General features: G+C 39.6%; 1 long non-coding RNA gene across 5 annotated transcripts in view; it reads right to left on the minus strand.

Annotated features, from left to right (window-relative positions):
* Positions 1 to 445: 445 nt before the first annotated feature.
* LOC108492392 overlaps positions 446 to 23,032 on the minus strand; it is a 111,944-nt gene continuing 89,357 nt past the window's right edge. For 2 of the 5 annotated variants that reach the window (XR_001873092.1, XR_001873091.1), the window contains 7 exons: positions 21,555 to 21,687; positions 18,552 to 18,664; positions 17,710 to 17,968; positions 10,577 to 14,697; positions 5,673 to 5,771; positions 5,051 to 5,137; positions 446 to 1,585 (listed from right to left, as the gene is read on the minus strand). This is a non-coding gene — a long non-coding RNA (uncharacterized LOC108492392). The remainder of the gene's footprint in view (positions 1,586 to 5,050; positions 5,138 to 5,672; positions 5,772 to 10,576; positions 14,698 to 17,709; positions 17,969 to 18,551; positions 18,665 to 21,554; positions 21,688 to 23,032) is intronic. The other 3 variants (XR_001873095.1, XR_001873094.1, XR_001873093.1) reach the window with 3 other exon arrangements.

Genomic DNA, 23,032 nt, shown 5'->3' on the forward strand with positions numbered 1-23,032 from the left:
TCTGAATGTGAGGAAGAACTTCACTATGCGGGTGACTGCGCACTGGAACAGGTTGCCCAGAGAGGTTGTGAAGTCTCCCTCACTGGAGAGACTCAAGAACCATTTGGATGCAATCCTGTGCCATGTGCTGTGGGATGACCCTGCCTGAGCTGGGAGGTTGGACCAGATGACCCACTGTGGTCCCTTCCAACCTCTCCCATTCTGTGATAGGCATTTGTCCCCTGGGCAGGGCGTTAAAGAGGTCACCCTTCTCCACATTGGCCTGTGTTCGGTTTGGGGGATCACAGCTATACCACCACATGCAGCCAGGTTACCTGACTGAAGCTAATTGGTGATCGGTACAATTAAAAAGGTACAATGGAGAAGTACAGTTCTGGCTTGGACACAACATTTTATTGAATCAAAGGATGGTGAAGCACTGGAACAGATGCCCAGAGAAGTTGTGGATGCCCCATCCCTGGAAGCGTTCAAAGCCGGGTTGGATGGGGCTTTGAGCAACCTGGTTTATTGGAAGGTGTCCCTGCTCATGGCAGAGCCGGGTGGAAGCAGACAATCTTTAACATCCCTTCCAAACCAAACAGATTCTGTGATTTATGAAGTATGCATGCAGACACAAAGCACTGCTTACACTTTGGTTGCTGGTCAATCATAAACTGATACAAACTCCTCAGAATATTCAAGATGTCTGTGCTTACAATCCCAGAGCAGCTAGTGCACTTCCTGCTTCCTTGCAACCCCACCAGGACTTTAACATTGGTCCCACAATAAATAGGACTATAAAAAAGCTGTTCATGAAAAAAGAGGAATTTCTTCAGCACAAGGAGCATTGTCATGATTCAGCATGTCTCACATCCATAATTTATCATGATAACAGGAGAACAATACTACAGGTTGTTTTGGGGTAGGGAAGCAGATTTAGCTTTACAATGAGGAATTGCAAAGAGATAAATGTCATTCCCTGCTTAAGAATATTAATGGAAGAGACATGCCATGCATTCTCAACCCTTGATCTGCCTACACTTAGGGAAAAAACGCCACCAGAAGGAGTCTCCTGAAGCACACCTTCTTCCTCTCAGCCCAGCTGCCTCTCTCCCTTTGCTAAGATTCACCAAGTGGTAGGATAACACCCTGTTGTCCTCTCTTCTCTGATCCCACACGCACTGGTTGGGATATCCAACACCTTATGATCATGTACTAACAATTCCTTGTGACAGGAGCTAACATGCTGAGAACATGCAAGTGTGAATCATGGAACAGGTTCCAGAATTAAAGCTAAGGAGGATACTACAGGTTCTCTAAGGCAAAAAAGTGTCAAAAACACCATTAGAAAGGGTATGTGGGGAAACAGGCAATAAATGAAGCATGTTTGATTAGTTTTAATAGATGGAAACTGCGGAAATACAGTAAGTAACACATTTGTGAAGGATAATAGCAAGTCATAAGATCATCAAATGAGATGGTTTCTGAAACTAGTATAAACCGTTTCTCCAATAGGTGTCAACACAGGAAAATAGCAATACAAAGATCACCTGAGAAGGAGCCAAACATGCTCTGTTGCAAATGATGATCCTGGTGAGCCAGTATCCTAAAGATTAATAAAATAATAGGATTATGTTTCCTGAAAAGTTTGTTTGCTTGGGATGTTTGCAAAGCTCACTCAAACTGCGCTGTAAAATCTGTAGTCGCATAGTATCTGAACAGCATCTGATTTAAAATAAATGTTTGAACTTGCATAATTTGAATTTGAATGTAGAGCCTTCCTGTTAGTGGTGGCATATATTAGGAGTACTCAGGACAGGAGCAAAAAGGGTATGGAGGAACAGAAATAACCACCCTGAGATAACCAGCTGTTAGTACATGAAGACAAGGGAGTGAGGGAAAAACCTTTTAAATGCAACTGCACTGTTTAGACGACACTGAAAAAAGCTGCACCCTTCACCACGTTGCACTCACATGGTGAGCTGCACTCAAGGGGGTGCACTGCTTTTAGGCCACAGCTACACCCTGTCTGGCCATCAGGGACCCTGGGCAGAGCTGACTTGGGACTGCTTGTAAAAGGTCATGTAGACAAACCTGCCATGGAGCTGTACTCTCTAAAGTCTGGAAACAGCTGATGATTTTGTTTAGTTTCTGACAAAAGATGACTTGTTGGGTTCTCCAGTGTTTCACTGGGATGAGTCAAACCAATGAAGAAAGAATGAGGATGGTGACAAGCTGATAGTCAGCTTAGAAAGCATGGAAATCAAGGTGGCTAGATGCAGGGAACATCCAGAAGCTGAGCTTGCTTCCCTCTTCCATGCTCACAGAAGAACTTCAAAGCTTCCTATGCCGCTCACAAGTAGCAGTTTCTGTTTACAATTTATGAGTTTTAGTACACCCTCTGCTTCTTCTGGACATCCCAATTAAAGCAAATTCCAGAATATTCTGCCTTCTGTTTAGATACAGACTTTGTGATTGCAGTCTAGATCTTTGCCACTTGTAATCTAGATTCCTGCAACATACTCCACAAAAAGTTATCGTTCAGAAACTTCAGCTGCAGAAAGAAATGGCTGCCGACTTCACAGCAGAACTTCTCAATGGAGAGCTTGTAGTAGGAGTCCTTGCACTTAGAATTTACTTCTTAGGTTTGATTTCTTACTTTTGTCCCTGGTTCAGTTTGTCTACTCCCTGTATTTCTAGATTTTGTAGCAGTCAGTCATTCAGCCCCTACAGAATGCAACCCTTCCCAAATTACCTCTAAACATCAGCATGAGTGTTTCCTCCTCCTAGAACAGCAATGTGACGCTAAATAGTCTCTTTCCAAAGTTTTTTTTTTAGACCAAAATAAAGCCATGGGGCTTTGCAGTTTGATCTGGACAGCTCAGTTTAACCTTTATGTTGCAACAGTGAAGGAAGTGGCGAGGAGATTGAGCACTCCATGTGTATCATTAAAAAATGCTTTTGCCACTACAGTCATCCAAGAGGTAGATGTAGCAGCTTTTTGACCAGACTCTACTACCAGCAGCATAAAGCAATCACTGGGAGGATCTGTACCAAAATATACCGTATTTACTAGTCTGGCTTCTTTTGACAAATGGATAACTTAATATATGGGTTTTTTTCCTGTTAAGTGAAATCCATAAAATATGAAAGATGTTCACTGGAGTAAAGATGAGTGCATTAGGAATTCACTGGTAGGGAGATGTAATATATTAGCCTTTCCAGCAACAGTGAAGGAGAACTTTACATGCCAAAACCCCTGGAATAAGCAGTAAATGAACATAGTGCTTCCCTAGCTTTGCTGAATAAATTAGGAATTAATCTAGAATATGGCTCAGGCCTGTAGGCTGTGTTTTGGAACTCCACAATCAAGAATCCATAAAGCTATAGTAAACTATTTACTTGTCCTCTCACTCAGGAGAGAGTGAGAGAAACCCGATTTGGGTAATTTTCTTAGGATTTTCAACTTTCTGGTTTTTGTACTTCACTCACGCAACATATACAGACAAACACACAAAAAAACTCTTCTTCCAAATTGAGGAATGGTTTCTTAGAGACCTTTTTTCTGTCCTTATATATGTACTCTTTACCCAACTAAAATATTTCTTAAGCATCTGGCAAATAACCGCTGGTACTCTTCTTTCACAATTGAAAAGAGATTCACTTGACCAGCCTGGCCTCAGCTGGAAGCTCACCACAGATGAGGCTGGGTCTAGCACCCTGGAGTGGGCCAGCTGCCATGTAATATTTCCAGTTCTCCACCCAACATGTCTCCACTGTAAACTATGGAATCACATCACCTCTGCACAGTTTCCCATTGGTCTCATGTGGAGGTCAATAAAGCTATCACGATCCCAGTTATGGGGGCAGAAACTGGAATGCTTTATTGGACTTACAAATTCATATTTAAAGGGCTTAGGGTCTACATATTCAACAGGGGGCTTGCATATTCATCAGGGGGGCAGAACTATTACAATTAGGGACTTTACAGGGATGAGGTAAAGGGGAAATCCTAAATTACAAACTTTTGGGTCTTAGCACTTACATCATAGGGGAAAACCCATCTTATCTTGGGGGAATTCGGGTTTACAGAATGCAAGGATCCAGGGAACACAAAGTGAGAGATAAGGTACAATAGGTCTTCTGCACAGGTTTGATGAGGTCAGGGTATGGTTTCTCTGGGCTTGGGCAGGACGTTCCAAACATGCCGGTTCTGAATGCCCAGTGTTTGATAACTGCTGAAAATGACTGTGGTATTCACAAACCCATTTTCTTCCAAAATGTATTTTTTAGGGATGAGTAGGATGCTAGGGCTGCCCATGCAGAGATGCTGTGGTTCAAAATTAAATCTCATGCCCCTTCCAATTCCCTGTGCTCACTGGCTGTGCAAACACAGTGGAAGTGGGGCATCCCAGTGTAGCAAGTACAGCCCAGCCCAGCCCTGATAATTTAAGAGTGCAGTTGCAAGCTAACCCCTGATGAGTTAAACCCAGACATTCAACCAAATAATCAGGCCAACAGACCATATTCCTAAATTATCACAGGGCAGCTCCAAATCTGTCACATCCAGTTTCTTTTCTGACATGTAAAAGGTCAGAAATATCTTTCTGCAGCAGCACAAGTAACCTCATTGGGTATTAGACTCATTTCAAGGAACTCGGGAATTATCCAGTGGGGACCACAGCTTCTGTTGATGAAGCTCAGTAATCTCAGGAACTATAAGGTAGGGGGTATAGTTGTGTTGCCTACAGTTAGAAATTCAGTAATAACTGATTGCTTAGCTCCCTACCTGCCTAAATCACTTCCCTCGCCCCTGTCTCTTTATGTTATGAGGGTTTCCTACTTGGGTTCTTGTTAGCATCAATGCTGTTGGTAGAACAAAATGAAGCACTGCAAACTCCTCTTAATGTATGTACAGAACAGCGTTTCTCAAGTCACCCGGATCCACCGGGAAACTGCAGCCCACTAGAATGAGGCTCTGCCCTGACTTCATTCCAGAAGAGGGACTTCTTAAACTTCTTTTTGAGGGAGAATGGAAGAGGAAAAAAATGTTGCTTTAACAGTCACTTACAGCATCAGTAGCAATGGTAGTAGGTGAATGTACATGGACAGGAAGTCCCGGGTGATATCTTTTCACTTCTCTAGTGTGAAACTTTAGCTGCAAGGAGAATCAAAGTTTGATTTTAACAAAAGATTCCCAGGTTTCAGAATGTGCTTCCATTCAGATTAGGAAAAAGTTTCTCCAATTTTAAAATATTTTGTAATGAAAATTTTTGGGACATAGTCTGATTGGATTAAAAACTATGCTTTCAATATGAATAATTTGTTTGGATTTTGATCTTTCATTTATTACTATAGTAAATAAAGGCTATACTGCAACATGAAGTACTTAGAATTTTTTTGTCCAAAAAATATGTAAAAAAGATTTACTGAATTACCAGAACTTTTACTTCAACTTCACAGTTTTCTGAAGCATTTTTAATTTAAGAATAAAATTCCCCAAACCTCTTCAGATTGCAAAGGAAGATGGTCATTATGGTCATTACCTCATTACCAGTATTCCTACTAGACACCTCCCTTGCTGACCCCACCTGTTTTTCAGTTACGCCTTCACAAACTGTGCCATTTTTTGCCCATAGATCTTTGACTGAATACCCACAGTAAGGTACGTTTTGTTCTGTTCTTATTCTTACCGAGTGTCAGAGGTTTATTTTGCCTCTTGTTGACAGCAGATCACATTAAATTACAAAGAACAGTCCAGGACCAAAAGTGCATTCTTTTTCACTTCTGTTCTGAAAAGTAACCATAGAATGGAGTTATGCAATGCAATGACATATTTTTTCCTAGTGATTTTTAGGTCAAATATACTCAGTTTAATGTAAAGGGTGTTTTCTAAAGTGTTATTCTATCTGTTAAGCTACTGCAACTTGCAATTTAAAGGTCATGATATTCCTTCCCAATCAACAGTACTCCTAATGTACCCTTAGTTTTGACCAGAAAGTCCCTTTCTTTCAGCTGCAGGGTTTCAGGGGTATCTATGTGAATCACATTAAGGAATCAGTTGGGAAGAATAGAATCTCTCACTTAATTTCAAATATTGTGTACGTTCAGAAATGCCCTACTTTGCACACAGGCTTTACATCTGTGTGAGGGATTTGCATCAGTGTGGCTAAATTAATTTTGCTGCATCATTGCATATTTGCTTAATGTCAACAAGGCCTTTACTGTTGGCTATGCTGAACTAACAAGAATAAAAAAGTAGCATCGAAAACTCTCTTTAAGGTCGTTTGAAGATAGGATTCTGACTATACATACAGGGAAAATAAGAAGGGTTTGTTTGCTTTTATATATTGCTGCTTTTACAGAGTTGGTTTTCAATGAAGCAAAGCTTATTACAAAACACAAAGTCTATCTATTTGAGCCAAAGGAGCACGCTACAAATTTCCTGGCAAAAAGATAAAATTATTCTTATCATAGGTACTAAAATTTTTATTTGCAGTAGCAACTTGTTAGTAAATAAAATGTTTGCCTCTTCAAAAGTCTCTGAGCTATTTCGAGTTTCTCTCTTGTTGCGTCCCAAATGTTGTCCCCACAACTAAATTAGCCCCACAGTAGAAAACAGGCACCAGGACCAGCTGGAGCCAAACCAATTCTTATGTTTTATTATGCAACTTCTCTGAACAGCCCTGAATAGAGGGTGGGACAACAAAATAGAGGATAAACAAGTCACAACCCCGTGTAAAACCACAGTGGATAGACATAAGACTGTGTTATTTGGAATAACACCTTCCAAGCCCTCCATCTATCTATGTCTGGACAGACATCAAGACTGCTGCACATAAATTTCAAGGCTCTTGCCTTGCCTCTCAGCTATGAAAGCCTTCTTTGCCATAGGAGGCATGGCAATATGACTCATTTAAGCCCCAAGCCTTAAGGGATGAGATATTCCAAGCTTCTCTCCAATTTTTTCTTTCTGCCATCACTATTTTTGGTATTAATTCTTAGGAGATTATATGACAATGAAACTATTCATGGTATTAATTCTTAGGGTATTAGATCATAATGAAATTAAAGGGAATAGATTGCATATATAGGAACTTTGGAGAGATAATATCTAAATCTCACACACTTCACTCTCGGTTACCTCAAGACATTGATGGATCTAGGCAAATACTGAAGATCTAAGAGCATTTCCTTTCAAATTCCTTTTGTTTGGTTAGTATCTGGTGGAGGAGGGTGGGAGACAGGCAAAGTTCACTTTGCCTTTGCTTTTCCACATGCAATTTCCAGCTGTACAGAAATTCTTTCCTGGGCTTATGATACGACATACAACTCTTTTGGCAGCGTGCCAGTGATGACATGGTGCCACTTTATCTGCTCAAATGTTCAGTCATGGCCTGAACATAGCACTGCTATGTGTTCCAGCTTTTTTGATGGAGCAGGAGGTTATCGTTCTTTGGTTGACTGCTGGAAAGAAAATCTTTAAAAGTCAATGACTATGCCAGTGGCAACTCTACTGTTCCATCACAACAAAGTTATAGAGCATTGATGATAAGATGATGCTCACTTCTCAACTTCTCAATCATACTCTCCTCTTGATTTAAAATAAAGAGGTGATTCTTAATTGCATCTATGATCAAAAACATTATTTTACAGTCTAAAAAAGAGTACATAAGGTGAAAAATATTATTCTAATTACTAGAAGCTGAGATGCACACCTGTGGTTGTTGGTTCCATGCCATCTCTCTCTCTCAAAATATCTCAACCAAGTGGCCATTTCTGGAGAGACCCTGAAGTATCACAACCAACTCCTTCAATACAGTGGGCTAAAGAAGGATTAGCTGTAAGATCAGAGGCCTGTGGTTCCCATAGATCAATAGATGTCTATTGATTTAGGATGTTACATGACTAGGGCAGTCCATTCTCTGTGTCCCTCTGACAGATTTGAGAGGAAAGTGTACATGCTAAAACTTTTACATCCTGCTCCTTTACACTGGTATAGCAATCAGTAGAACTTGAGATTTACATAATCAAAAATACTGCATGCTGGTACACTGGCAAAATTGAAGGGCTTAAGACTGATACCAACTGTTGTATCTGTTGACTTTTTTTATTTAAAATTTGTAATATTAATAGAGGAGTGAAAATGAGGCTTCAACTGTGTTGGTATGAACCTTTGGAATTTCTGGTAAGGAGAGAAAAACAGATGTATATCAGGCATATTTTAGTTGTATTTCCTATGAAACCTTTAATGTGCTGTTACACCTTTTAGAAATGTTTCAACCAAACACTGTCATATTCTGCCCCTCTTAGATTAGAACCTCAGTACATATTTTTGCTTATGTTTGGAGCAGTGTGAGCACTGTGCAGCCATAAAATACTGTGACAAAACACACTCCTTCACTCACACATGTATTTCCATCCTAAATCAAATGTAAAGCAAGTAGAGTTTGACCTTTAATTGGAGAGCTTTGTCAAAAGAAGCCATGTATTACAGTCACAGAAACCTGATCTCCAGATCTGTGGAGCTGCATATTTATGATTTTCCAATGCTTGAATAGATTTTAAAATAAACCAGTCTGTAAATACAAGGGAAAATCTAACTGCAGCATTATGAAGTTGTGCTATGCAGCACTCCAAATTTGTTTTCTTCATGACTCTGTAGAACTGAGGGCAATATGTAATTAATATCTAATTTATTTCTTGTGCTTCTATTAAAAAAGTCATATTCCAAGGGAATATTTTAGTAATCTACAGTATAATGAATTTTAATATATTTTTTGAAGGCATCATTCAACATTTCAGCTAGGATCAAAGGTTGTGGTTCATGCATGAGAGACACACTCTGGAATTAAAGACAGCTGGATTGACTTTAATATTCATCTTTCTCTCTCTCTGTGTGTGTGTGTGTGTATATATATATATATATATATATATATATCACATACTTCCCTGGGAAAAATAGCGAATATGTAGCTCTGTTTGCGTTTGCACAGAAATTGCATTTTCTTGTCCCATGGGCCTGTTGTGAGGGACCTCAAAGACTGAGATATCTCACATACTGTTGTAATCAGATGTCACACAAAATAAGCAGCAGGCAGATATCCTAAATATTAAAATGAAGTTGGAACTCGGAAGTAATTTCTAATTTGCCATTATTGTTGTCCAGTAAAAGATTAAAATAATGAGAATGTAGCAATTTTTTTCTTGGTCTCAAATAATAACTTGGTGTATTTTGCTCTCACCTTCAACACACATAATTTTCATTTCAGATATTGACCAAAACAAAGTTTTCCCAAGTTATTACTCCTACAGAGATTTAACTGTATTATGGAAAACATAGCAAGGATACTTAAAATTCAGATTACTGGCAAATATGGCTCAGCATAACTCTACCAAAGTTCTAGAACTAGACCAAGCTGGAATTCCTGACAGTCTGTCCTAGTGTTCCTAATCATAGTTTCACAGTTACTGAAAGCTTAGTTCCCCTTTACAAAATACATAATTTTATTTCTAAATTTCTGTTTGATTAATCACAGGTGAGTGACAAACTGAGAATTAACGTAAAGCCAGACCAGAATAGTACCAGTATCAAGCAGTGAACACAACTTTTCCCTTGAGAAAATTTAACAACCAAAATAGGAGTGGTCAAAAATGTACATTAACCTAAAAAACCCCACTGTTTTCTGATAAAAGGAGATAGCTATGATAAAACTGCATAACAGCATAGTCAGAAAATAGGAGTTGTCAAAAAATGTACGTTAGCTTAAAAAATGCCACAATTTTCTGCATAACAGCGCAGTCAGTTGTCCACTGATTTGTAAAAGATAAGACAGAAGTTGCTTTAAATTATTTATAGTTATCCAATAAGCCAGTGCAGAATTTTTCTATTTTGTAATTTTCTACAGTTTTCCCTGATATGAATGCTAAATAGCTCAAGGTAATGATTCCTGCTCTTGGCACTGGAATAATGCCAGGCCAACACTGTTGACAGTTTTGTCTGCATTTGTTAATGTTTTTTCTTTCATTTTCCTATCTAATTTTTCTTACATGCATTCTTTTCTATCAAAAAAAGAAAAAAAATCATCAGTTATCAGTATCTGCGTTTACAGAACCTGCAGACAGTAGGAGCCTTCACCTTCCAATAATTTACTGTTAATATTCCATTTCAGTCTTTTCATTCCTTTACTCACATTTTGCCACACTGGACTGCCTTCTTCCCAATGTTGCTGCATTCCTGTTGCAGCCTTTAAGATTTTCCACCAGTGTTCTGCTAGGTGGGAAATCTGTGCTGACTGCCATATAGCAGTCACATCCCAACAGCATCATGGGCTTGTGTCAGATCAGAGCCGTGCAGGAGTCATGTCAGATATACCACACTCTTCTTATTTGATTGCCTATGATGTGCCATAGCTGAGGCACAGGGTTATATTAAGAAAAATGCCTAAGGACTTTTAGAGGCAATAGAGGGATTTGAAGAAAACCAGTGTTTCTAATAAAAGAGAAGGGTCTCTTCCACATCAGTAAGGTAGAGGAAAAAAGAGAAACTGTGTTAATGATATATCAAGCTACTGAAATTTGAGTGATTCAGACTTACAAGCAACCGGTGATTGCCTCTCATGTACGTGTTGGTCTTGGTGAAAGAAGGATTTCAGTCCTTCCCTCTTCAGGCTGCAGTCCTGTGGCCATCACCATCTTGGCAGAGGCTGGAAAAGCTGTAATCAGGTAGTGGAAGGAAACAAGGCAGATGTGCAACTACACTTTGGGTTCCATGAGAGCTGGTGTATTGAAACTAAGAGTACCGAGAGCTTTTGGGCTCCCTCTGTAACCTGCTCAGCCAAGGATCTTGTTTCATGTTGTGTTAAAAGTCCTTCCCCTCAGGTTGCATAGGGAGCAAGGTTTAGCTCAATGGGGAGAAGAGGAAAACAAAGTGACAGCCCAGGTAGAAACACTCCATCTGTTTGGCCAGGCTAGAGCGTGGAGATCATAAAGGCAGAACACATTTCAAGCAGATTTCTCTGCAACAGGGAAAGAACTGCTTTAAGGCTTAAGGTAATGGGCTGTTTTTAACAGATTCTAATGCTTAACACAAAATGAGGGTGAAAGGAAAAAAAAAAAAAGATAAGAAAAACCTTATTTGACCAACCTGTAATTCTTTTCCAATGGACTTAAAATATTTAGGTGCAAAGAGGTATCCCTTGCTAGTCTTCCATATCCTGAACATGGAAATAAATATAACTTGCCTGTAGTGGTTCACTCCAGTACATCCTTAAAAAACTGGTTGCTCTCTGTTTTGCTTGTTAATAAATACATATAAATATTAAAACCAAAACAGAGACACAATAAAATCTGCACACAAAAGTATATAGCAAGAGGGAAGAGTAAATCATGCTGATTGGATGATATAGAGTAACTGGAGAATAAGATATTTCCATAATTTTATTATTTGCAATCATATGGAGAGACATTTCAAACACAAAAAATGCCCTGGTTTTTAGATTTTGTTCCAGAGCTTGCTATTACAGAACAGTTTCCTAAAGACCAAGTAAAAATAAGCTAAAAAAAAATAAATTATTACTTCATGGTATCCGTTGAGGAATTTTGCTTAATATAATGAGAGTAGGCTGCCATCCCCTTACATAAAAATATTACCTATGCCAAGGAAAAAGAGCAGACATAGTAGTTAATACACCATCTATTGTTCTGATATTCACTGAGCATCCCGTAGAAATTAGGTACATTTCTATAAAGCCACCACAATTTCTTTTTCCATTCAGCCACACTAGTGCAAACTGGCATGTTGGGGGCGAGTTGATTGTGCAGCTTTGGCTGTTTGTATCCAAACATAAAATGAGTTGTCTTGCAGAATGATATAAGGGGATTTAACTTTGCTGAGTCAAATTTCAGTAGAATAAACAGATTCAGAGGGTCAAATGAATTAAAGGTGTTGTGTCACTGTAACAGAACTATATTGCTAAACAAGTTTTGGATAGAGTTTGAGATTTCAAATGCTTGTTTATTCCTGTGGCAACATAAGCCACACCAAATCTTTTAAACCCTTTATTAAAGACAGAAAAAAATAAGGGGGGGAAAAAGAATAAAAATATTCAGAATTAAGAAAAGTAAGGCTTTCATTTTTTAAAAAAAATCCAATTTTGGTTTCCTGTTAAAAGTCTATGTGAGGAAAATACCATTGCTTAACAGGCTTAAAGACACAGTAAGAAACAAAAAGTATTGGATTTTTTATTTCAGAAGAGAGAGTTATTCAGTTCACTGACATGGGCTGGAACTTCTGCCAGACCTGTTGTTGGAGTCCAGTCATTCCCTGGAGAGGCAGGCAGTATGGGCACCAGAGCTGCAGGGAAAGGAAACTAAGCCTCTCTCTGTGGTACTGGCGCTGAACAGCAAATTCACTGCTAGAAGAATTCCAGGACAGCATATTGTCTGTTGGTCACACAGACACATGGAAACTGCAAGAACATCCTGCTGTCTCTAACACAGCTTTTTGGAAGCTGTTTATTAACAGTGTCTTGGTAGTTCTCCAAAGGACATCTCAAGAATATCTCAAGAAAGTTTTTCTTAAACAGAAAGCAAAGGAAAACACAAATGAAAAAGGAAAGAACGAGGGCGGGAAGGAAAAACACAAACCAAGCTGCTGCGCTTCTGCTGCCTACCTATCTTTCTTCAGTTTGGGTCAAATTAAGCATCCTTGCAGCACAAGATTGGGAGCACCAGAGAGGAAGAATAGCCCATCCACTCACGATTTAGCTGATTGGTGAGGCTTACTCTACAGTATATCTATTCTGTCCCTGCGACAGCAAAGAAAGATAGTTGGGTCTCGAAGCACATCCTGCCCTCACACCCCCCCTCTCCCTTGCAGTCTCTGATAGGTAATGTGATTCGTCCTAAGATAAGAAGACCAGGTCAGAATTGCAGGAGGAACTGTCTGGATGCTCACATAATTAATGCATTCCAGGGATGGGGGAGCTGTGATGATTGTCATTGACTTTGGTACACATTGGCCTGTGAAAGGGTATAAAATGCAGCTGTGGACTAGGCCAGTTGATCTCCCAAGGTTGCAGACAGCTTCCAGATGAATCCCACCCTAGCAGGGATGCCTGGAGCGTACATCCAGCCCTAAAATGGGAACACTCACTTTTGGATGGTTGAGTAAAAGCACTAAGATCCAGCCATATACAGAGATAAAATCCTAAAGTAGCTCCATAGGTGTTTTGCTGCTTTGTAATTGTGCTTTCTGCAAGGCCAAAGGCTCTAAACCTGCACGTTTCCAGTTGAACCTGGTTATGTTATAACCCTTTAGATCTGATCGTATTATACACTGCATTGGCAATATTTAGATACTGTATTAGCAATGAATCTAAGTATAATAATCCACATAATCAGTGTCATACTTCTCACACTTGACCAAGAGTCTTCTCTCTACTACTCTGCCACAGTCCCACTAAGTCTAGTCTCACATTTTTCATCTTTACTGCACATGATTTCAGTATAGTCCTTGGGGCTTATCACTGGGTCTTGTTTTCTTGAAAAAGCTGTCATTTTGTGTTTAATTTTTACTGATCTTTGCAAATTGTTTTATGTAACAATCTGAACTGTACGCTGATCACCTTGAACTACTTAGAGCATAGGCCTTGGCACATCAGGATCTAATTTTTCTTGTTTGCAAGGACATGCCTTATCTTCTCTAAGGAATGAAAGTCTGCATAGTGGCCACTAAAGATATGAGAATGCTTTTTCTGAGATTAAATTTATTAATGTTGTTGTCTTGTCTAAACAATAAGAAATTGAATAGTTCAGGACTTTTTACTTGACACACATTCCCAAGGGAAACTAGCGTAAAACAACTCAGACACGTCTGACGTGTCTGTCAGGCTGTAGGGAAAATGTGCTGCAGTTAAAAATTCTGGTGTCTTCTGTGACAAAAGATAAATCTTGCAAATTTGGTGCAAGGACTTAAAATCTGATAGAAGACAGCTTTTGTGTCAATGATATGTTGGTTTTATCCTCATTAAATAAGTATGTGAAAACTCATGGTGCATGTTTAATAAAGATGACTTTGGTTTCAACAGCAGACTTTCCTAAAAGGTCTCATTTGCTATGGATGGGCATCTGCTACCATAAGCTGTAAGGGGTCTAGGCAACCAAAAGGAAAGCAGGGGTCTGCCCTGCTCTGGTCCCAGCATCCTAGATGTCCAAATCAAGAGTACAGAAGACAGTTATTCAAATGCACTGTGAAGAAATTCTCAGGCAGATATACTGGATCCCAAAGCTGTGCTAGATGAGGAATGGGGTCAGGAGGAGGAATTGGGGAGGTAGGGTGGTCCAGCCAGGTAGATTAGAAGCAAAGAGTGTCATACTGGGGAATGAGCAAACAGCTAACCGGATTGGGAGATCAGGAGCTGGGATCTACTGTGACTTCCTGTAGGAGAATGTGGGGTCCTGGGATGAAGTGGGGAAAGCAAAGGACAAGGATGGCAAGAGGCTGGAGGAGACACAGTGGGTTACCTTATATCTGGAATCCATCTGATTACCTGTCACCCCAGCCAACAAGCAAAACCTCAGTTTGTGTTTCTCACCAGGGACCATCAGCAATCTTCTTCTGGGAGTGCTTTACTCAGAGGATGACAACCCATGGCTGGTAGTGGCACTCTATTAGCTCAAGTAGCAGAAATCTGTGCAGACAGTGCAGTTGTTAGTCTGCCAAGGAAAATGAGGTACCGTGATGAATAAAATTCATCTCTTTCCAGCTTGTTTTCATTTGTCTATCTTTTTTCTATTTAAAAAAATAAATAAAGAATTTGTTAAAGAACATTACTGAGATTGCTAAGTAAAGCAATTGAAATAGGAAATAGCAGAATCAAATAAATTATGTTTATTCTGTTTAATTAATTTTTCCTAATGTGATATTAGGAGCTTATCTCTCCTGCTTATCCCACTGTGGTCTAATAAGTAATTAGTCCAAACTCATTTAGAGCAGAGAATATGCTAATACAACATAAATATTTCTTCCAGTGTGCCTTTTTTCATGTCTTTGCTACACAGGCTTATTTTGTGCTCTCTATGAGTTAGTACAATGGAAAAACAAGAATACAGCTATGCAGTCACCCTGATTTATCTGTTTTGGACATTGTGCCTGGTGGCCTTGCATTTAATCTCAGTTGGTTTTTAGGCTGTGCACTCTGGTCACACACTCTTTCCATCTCAGTGTGCTATCTATAATATTTTGAAAGTGACTTATGGAACAATAATGCCATGGTAATTTCCTTGAATATCTACAAAAAATACAGGATCCTTTGCTCATTAAGAGGAGTGGCTTAACACTGCCTAAGAGGAAAATGAAAAGCTATTAATATTTTTCAGAGGAAAATAGGGGCCCATATTTGCATCTTGGCTCATATTCCCTCTCTCTTCGAAACAAGCCTTGATGTTCCAGCTTATGTAAGCTATGGTTGAACCTGCCAGATCAGTCTAGAGAGACAAGGTCTTGTATCAGAAGTTATTGTTTTCAAAGGTTAAATTAATCCAATATTACTCCAAGAAAACTACTGAAATTGTTCAAGAGTCTTAGCTGTTCCTAAGGTTTGCAGCTGCTCCACCCAACCGACAGCCTGTGCAAGAGCAAAACTGCAGCTGGAATCTGAATGAGAAATCATTTATTAGCAGATTGCAATAAAAGGTGTGCATTGCCCAGTTGTTCCCTCTGGTGGGGGCTCTCAGTGTGGAGCTAGCAGTTGTGGCTGCAGGACCAGGGTGTGGGAGGAGGCAAGGCAGGGCAGGGCAGGGCAGGCAAGCATGCCACTTGCTTAATTTTGTCCTGAGTTAGTGCTGGGAGCTTATCTCCACCTCTTGTCACTGCCCGGCCTGTTATAGTGAATTAACCCAACCTCATTTACATCAGAGAATATTCTAATACAGTCTAAGTATGTCTTCCAGTCTATAATTGAATGCTCTAATTATATAACAAAACTGAATGTCACAATGTAGATTTGCTTCATCACAGCTGTGTTCTGGGACCCATGACCTTCAGCTTGATGCTTCCACTGCATGAAGGCAGGATACCTGAACACATGATCTCACCCAAGGAACAACATGTTGTATGATTACGTACAACGTGTCTTTGTATTCCTGGTGAGACTGGTATGAGCTATGGTTTATATCCCCTTGCTGCTATCAGCCTTGCAAGCAGCAAGTGATCCAGACAGTGATATTTCAGTCAAGGTTTTTGATTCCAGAAAATAAGCCTGTTCTTCGATGCATCCCCATTGAGAAAAGTGTGGACATGCACACGAAACTTTTCTTCAGTAGGTGCTTAAAAAGAGGGCAAACATTTAAGAGCCTCTCCTGTGAATAAGGCTTTTTACTTCAACTGCTATGTACAAAGAAATACATATGGGCCCTGGTGGACAGACTCCCAACTTTTTCTAAATATATATATGTATATATATGTATGTATATATATATATGTATGTATATATATGTATGTATGTATATATATGTATGTATGTATATATATGTATGTATGTATATATATATATGTATGTATATATATATATGTATGTATGTATCTATGTATGTGTATATATATATATATGTATGTATCTATGTATGGATACATAGATAGATAGTTACAGTTACAGTTATTTAACTTGGAGAAAAAGAACAACCTCATTTTCAAAATGAGGTTAAACCTCTGTGAAAATAGTGAAAAAAATCTCATTATGAAGACATATAAGAAACAGCGATGCTCCTTTATGGAGGCAGATATCTAAAATAACAGCAGTCTGTACTCAAAACACAGACACAGGCTGCTGCTCAGGACATAGGAATATATATAGCACAAGAAGGTGGAAAAATTTCATGAGTTACCATTGAGGAATCTGGGCTATGTGTGGGCCTGATATTATGAGAAAAGTAAAAGAAAGCTGAGAACAGACTGTAGAGATTTACTTTTTTAAAGAAGCGTATATTTAGTGGGCTTGTGTTAAAACTTGGCTAAGAAAATGTCTGGGAATTGTAGCAGAAACAATATATCCTGAATATATTCAATGTAACAGGAGTCTGTGTGCCCTGTTATATCAAGGGCATCACCTCCGATCTAAGCTCAAGCTTAATAAACTGAAGCTGAAACAACTTGGTAGATGATGCAAATAAAAAAGGATTACTTATTTTATAGATATTAGTAACCTTGCAGATCAGCACCAGATTGCACACCCAAATATTTATGGTTAAACAGCAGAACTGTCTCTAATGCAACACAGTTTGATTAAAGATCTCTCATTCAGTCTAGGTAATGAAAATAAACCATCGTTGCTTATGACACAAGTGAGCTCCAGATACTTTTGAAGATACATGGAAGGCAAAGCCCTTTTAATCAGAAATCATGTAATTTCCACTGTGGTATGTCTACCTGAGTCCCACACCTGCCAACTCTTCTTGGCATAGACTTTCTCCCCCATCTGTCATTACATGGTAGTGCCTTGGCAACAAGTCCCTGGCTCCTTGAAGCATTTGGTGCAGTGCTTTAGCCTGGATATGAGCTACTCTTTGCACCTCTGAAGCAAGAGCATTATTTTCCTCCCCTTTGGTAAGGTTCATCACTATTACCTCCAGTGGCAGCTCATAAAACAAGCTAGCTAATGCAAGTTTTGCTTCACAGAGGAAACAAAACAATTATGGAGAACATCTTAGTAGCCTTTACGTTATTCTTACCATGGAAGTTCATGTCTTCCACTCCTTTCCATCATTTGTTCTTGTTTCTAGTGGACACAGTTGAGACTTTTCACCATCATTCTTGTCAAGTGGGTCTTCCTAAGATCTCTAGTAAGTATTCTCTTCCTGACACACATTGGTCTCCACTAGATCATCTTGGGGGGAATTCTTGGGGGCTGCCATTCAGAGAATGCACAACAATTACATCCTGTGCTCCCTGCTGACTCTGGTGAAAGATGAGGTGGTAGGCTGTTTGACTCTGCTGAGACAGAGACCAACAGTCAGATTTTTTAATAGGTACCTTTTTTTTTTTAAAGGCATCTAGTTTTCTAGCATCTTTGATGTCTGTATTTTTCAGGGTCTATTTTAACCTTGTAATTACATGTAAATATTAAATTTTTAAAATCTTTTTTTCATTCTGGAACTGAATATCTTGAATTGAGTATGAGTAGTGGAAGACTCTCCTATCCTTTCTGTCAGTTCCTTCCTAATTACTTGGAAATGAGATATAGATAGGAGAGGCAAGATGCTCTACTTTCCCAGAATTTGTGTTTTCTAACGAATTCAATGTTTGGTATTAAGCTTTCAGGGATGTTTGCTTTGGTAGCTTATTTTGAATCCTGTTTGGCTTACTTTTTTGCTAGGTTATGTATCTTCACAGGTTTTTTCAGGTCTATGGCTCAGTAACACAGTGCACACCTCCAAGATATGTGCAATACACCCCACAGTATGCTGCTACTTGTGCTGCCTACACAGTAGCTGTGTGGGATAATGCTAAACAGCCCCAGAAAGCAAATGTACCCTGGTTCCACACCAGTGTTCAGAGTGAACCAGTCTCTTACTTAGATGGACTCCTAGATCCAGCCATCCACCCCTCTCTGCAAGGCTGTGATGATGGAGTAAGATCTGAGTGCTGAAGTTCCACAAGGCGTTCCCGAGGCCAATGTCAAGTAACCTTAAAAAAAAAAAAAATCAATGAAGCTGCTGATGAGCAAAGCATGTCATTGCACATGTTCTTTCAGAATGCTTTTTTGTATGAATATCCCTTTTTCTGGGACTGAGTCCTGAGGCTGTTCCCCTGCAATTCTGCATCCATCATCTGTGTCATCTTGTGTGCAATTTCCATCTTCCACTGCAAATTACGTCCCCTATAGTATAGGGCAGAGAGACACCTTCCCAGTCTCACATTGTAGTATTTTAACAACTCCGTGTTTCCCCTCATCAAAATCTGGGGTTTCCCAGGGTTTTTTTTCAAGTTTTAAAATTTCACTTCTGCAGTGACATCATGGGCTCTTAGCATTTCTATTACAACCAAAATGTCTCTCACTGTACTGTTGCTGCTACCTACTGGACTGCAATTTGGTTTTCTGGTATCACCACTGCATGCACCAACAGCAGTCTCTTATAAGGTCAGATCATCTCATGTCACAGAATCTCATGTCAAAGTAGGGCTAACTTTTTGCTACTGACTTCTCGAAAATGCTTTTATTATCTGTATTATCTCTGTTGTACATATTTCCCTATCTTTGCTTTTGATCAGCCCATTTCCTGTTTGAACTACCCACACAGGATTTTTGTAACTTGGTAAACAAGATCTGTGGTTTCCTACCATGGCAGGAGTTTCAGTTTCAAGTGTTAGGCATTTGATATATCTCTGTTCATCTTTCCTTGGACATTATTAGTCAGTGATCTTTTTGCTCGTGTTCCTTTCTGTAATTCCACACTTTTCATCCGTCTCAGCATTATAGAATTTTTATTTCTGAGGTTTTATTTTCTTTATGATTTATTTTCTTTTCTTTTGGGGCTTACCCAGTTTGCTGTTCTGCCTGTATTGAAGCTGCTGCTTCAATATATCACATTGTTTTCATGAAGCAACAAGGCAAATGTAATGGCTTGCTCCCACTGAGAGGGCCCTGCCCACCCTTAACTCCTTCCAATCTCAACCGCATGTTCCCACCTCCTCCTCATGCTGTGGTGCTCATCTGTCTCTTATTGAAGTAGTTCAGCTAACTAAATTAGCAGAAAGCCAACCAGTTTAAAAAAAACTAATCAGCTTTTGTCAGTTTGGTGAGCTGAAACAGCTCACAGTGATGTTGGACAAGGGCCAGCGCTAGCTCAAGAGAGAGACTAGGAACACCAGGACAGGATCTGGAGAGAGACAGGATCACCTTACACAGATGGCAGCAGCCAAGTTTTACAGAGACTTGGACATACTGGGAAATGTCATACTGGGCATTTTCCCTTGGTAACACTATTTCTCCACCTCACCTACCCTTGACTACAACAGTAACTTAACTCATAGGATCACTGAGTGACCTGAGCTGAAAGGGAATTCAGGAGGTTCCTAGTGTGTTCACCTGTACCCTTGCAGGGTCAATGCTTAGCTTAGACCAGGCTGCTCAGAGTTTTATCCAGTCATGTCTGAAAAACCTCCAAGGATGGAGAGTGCCAAAGCTCTCTGAGCAACCTGTGCTGATGATTAATTATCCTCACAATAATTTTTTTTCCTCTTATAAATCTGAACATGGTCAGAGTATCATGCAGCATTCTTTTGTTTTCAAGCTTAATATCACTGATTTCTAAGTAATTTTGCCTTTGAAGTCCATCCTTCCCAGACTATTCTGCTTGGCATTATATAGACCATCACTGATACCATCAGTTATATAGCACATCTGACCCTGTGTGGTGTTCATGTTAGTATCTATTTATGAGTCTTTTTGCCATCTGGCAAGACTCATATGTTTAAGCTAGCAAAGTACTTAAAAATACATCAAACAACAAGCATAGATCGGTCTGTCTCCCACCGTTTTGGTAAAGCTTTCACAGTGTTACTATTTTAACACAAGGCCTAGGTAGGCCGTATGACCCCAACTCTGCTTTACTAAAAAAAAGGTTGGTAACCTATGAGTAACAGCATGTAAACTTAAGAAAGGTATATTAAAAAAGCTGAAACAAGGACACAAGTGAAATTGTTGAGCCTGTAGCAGACAGTCAAGGACTGAAGGAAAAACTAACTACTGAAAAAGCTCTAAAACCCTGAGAAAAAAAAAATCAAAATAGAAAATAGCAACTCAGCAAAACTGAGGATCATTCTATTGCAAGGAGCAATGGAGTCTGGTACTTCCCCATGTGATTACCATCTGCTTGACCAGCAGAAACTCAATAGTTACGTGCATCAGAGGCAGTGAGGGCATTAGTGCCAAAGCTAATAGCACATTACTCCCAGCCATTTATTGTATGTACTATCCAACAAATAGCATAATTGTTCTGTACTCATAAATTGTGTTTGTGATCCTGCTTTTAAGCCTCCATGCTCAGGAAAAGACACCCATATAAAAGTGACCAAATATGCTAAGAGGTTTATACTACACCACTGCTCTATCCATTTCTTGATTGTTATATTCATCTTTGGTATTAAAGTTGTCCATGAAAATAAACAGGCTGAGCTGTGATATTTTTTAATTCCTACTACGAAGGCCATTTTGGAAATGCATGTTTGTGTTCTTCTTCACATTTCTCTGTCATTGCCAATATTGTGCAATATCTATTTTGACATGTGGAGCACAGTGCATTGCTCAGATCACCTGTCATGCTGGCACACTTCCTTTTTCATCCTAATTGCCAGATGACGGCCTGCCTTCCTGGGGTGACTCAGCCTGCAAGCTGGCTGGCTCACCCACCCTTGCCCCTGTCATCCGCACGTGGATGTGTGTCAAGGCAGGATATGGGTGGAGATGGAAGCACGGCCCAATTACAGAATCAAGAATGCAAGGGGGAATGCATGAAATTAATATTGGTAGAGTGCAAACTCTGTCTTTCTTCCTAAAATCCTAAACATTACCCACCTCTTAGGATGACTTCCAGCAGACCAAAGAATTGGGCTGGTATTGCAATCTAGGGAAACAGCATTCACAGACATGTAACAGATTCAGGCAGTTCACTGTGTAATCCATTAGCCAAAGAAGCTAGCCACCAAAGCTGGAAAAAAAGAAAAAGAGAAAAAAATAATTAGGAACAAGTGTAAAGGGAAGTTATTTTTTGAAGTTGAAATAAGCTATCAGTTTATTCCAGCTAAACAAGATCGTTAAAAAAATAAATTAAACAATGGTGGGAATGTCAAGGATTGGGAGAAAATGCTGAAGAAGATGGAGGGATGAGAAAAAGTGACAATTTGCCTTGTGAAGCCCCATGCTGTCTTGTAGTGAGGTCAGCTGTAATCCTGCAGATGCATCAAGGAGACAGTTGTCATGAGTTTGGGGAAGGAAGGAAGGGTGAGTCTGCTGTCCTGTACATTTTTGCTGTGTGAGCAGCCCTCAGTGACTGGCCAACACCTGATGATCTGCCCAGCAACACGACCCCGGCAGCCTGCCAGCACTTGGTGATTTAGTCCAGCAGCAGCGCTGAAAAATTTCTTTTTCCAGTGGTGAATGGATCAGCAGAAATATGTGACCCCACCAGGCTCAACGCAGTCAATGGAATACTTTCGGCGCACGCGCAGTTCTTTATCAAGGCATACACACATGCAGTGCTGCTATCACCTCAAAGCAGCAGAGGCAATTTTAACGTACGCTGAAGTTTTCTAGAAGCCAAAGGAAATGAAGTTCCAACTGAAATTTGGGCATAAGCATAAATGTCTGCCAAACTGTGGCCTGTATACATCACCTGATGCCTGGTGTTGTGTGTTTTATGGTTTATAAATATTTAAAAAATCCCTCAGATCTGAAACTACCCAAACTCTCTTGTAACATGAACATGACCTTTTTGTCTTCAGATGTAATAAAAAAATATTTCAAAGAAAATGCAGAAGTTATGAATAGGTGACCACATACAGCTTTTCAGAATTTGAAAAAGATTACTTTTCCATGCTTATAATTAACTTTAATTAACCTTATTAATTCCCATCATTAATCATTGATGCAAATGAGTGACTTCCTAGAGGAGAATGGGACCCAAGTCACTGTTGGACCTGAGGGAATGGCAGGTGCAGCTCATCTTCTCCAGCCCCAGAGCTGTATGGACACCAAACAGTTAATACTGTCCCACTGATCACAAAGCCCACTGGTAGTCCAACCTGCCCTTTCTCCTACAAAACTGACTGAAGTTTTAGAAGGAGCTGGGACTACTGGGAGGATGATATAGACACAAGGCATGAACCCAAGGATATTCAGCTCCAACGGTTCCAGTATTCCACTATAAATACATCTGTTAACTACCAGTGGTGTCACCTGATGGGACTAAGAAACAAATAATTCAATCACTCACAAGCTAGTGAATCCTATTGGCATCATATGTAGGGTATTATAACACATTTTGAAGGAAGTAA

The sequence above is a fragment of the Lepidothrix coronata genome, unplaced genomic scaffold (assembly GCF_001604755.1).
Source record: "Lepidothrix coronata isolate B3197 unplaced genomic scaffold, Lepidothrix_coronata-1.0 Scaffold10, whole genome shotgun sequence".
Classification (NCBI taxonomy): domain Eukaryota; kingdom Metazoa; phylum Chordata; class Aves; order Passeriformes; family Pipridae; genus Lepidothrix; species Lepidothrix coronata.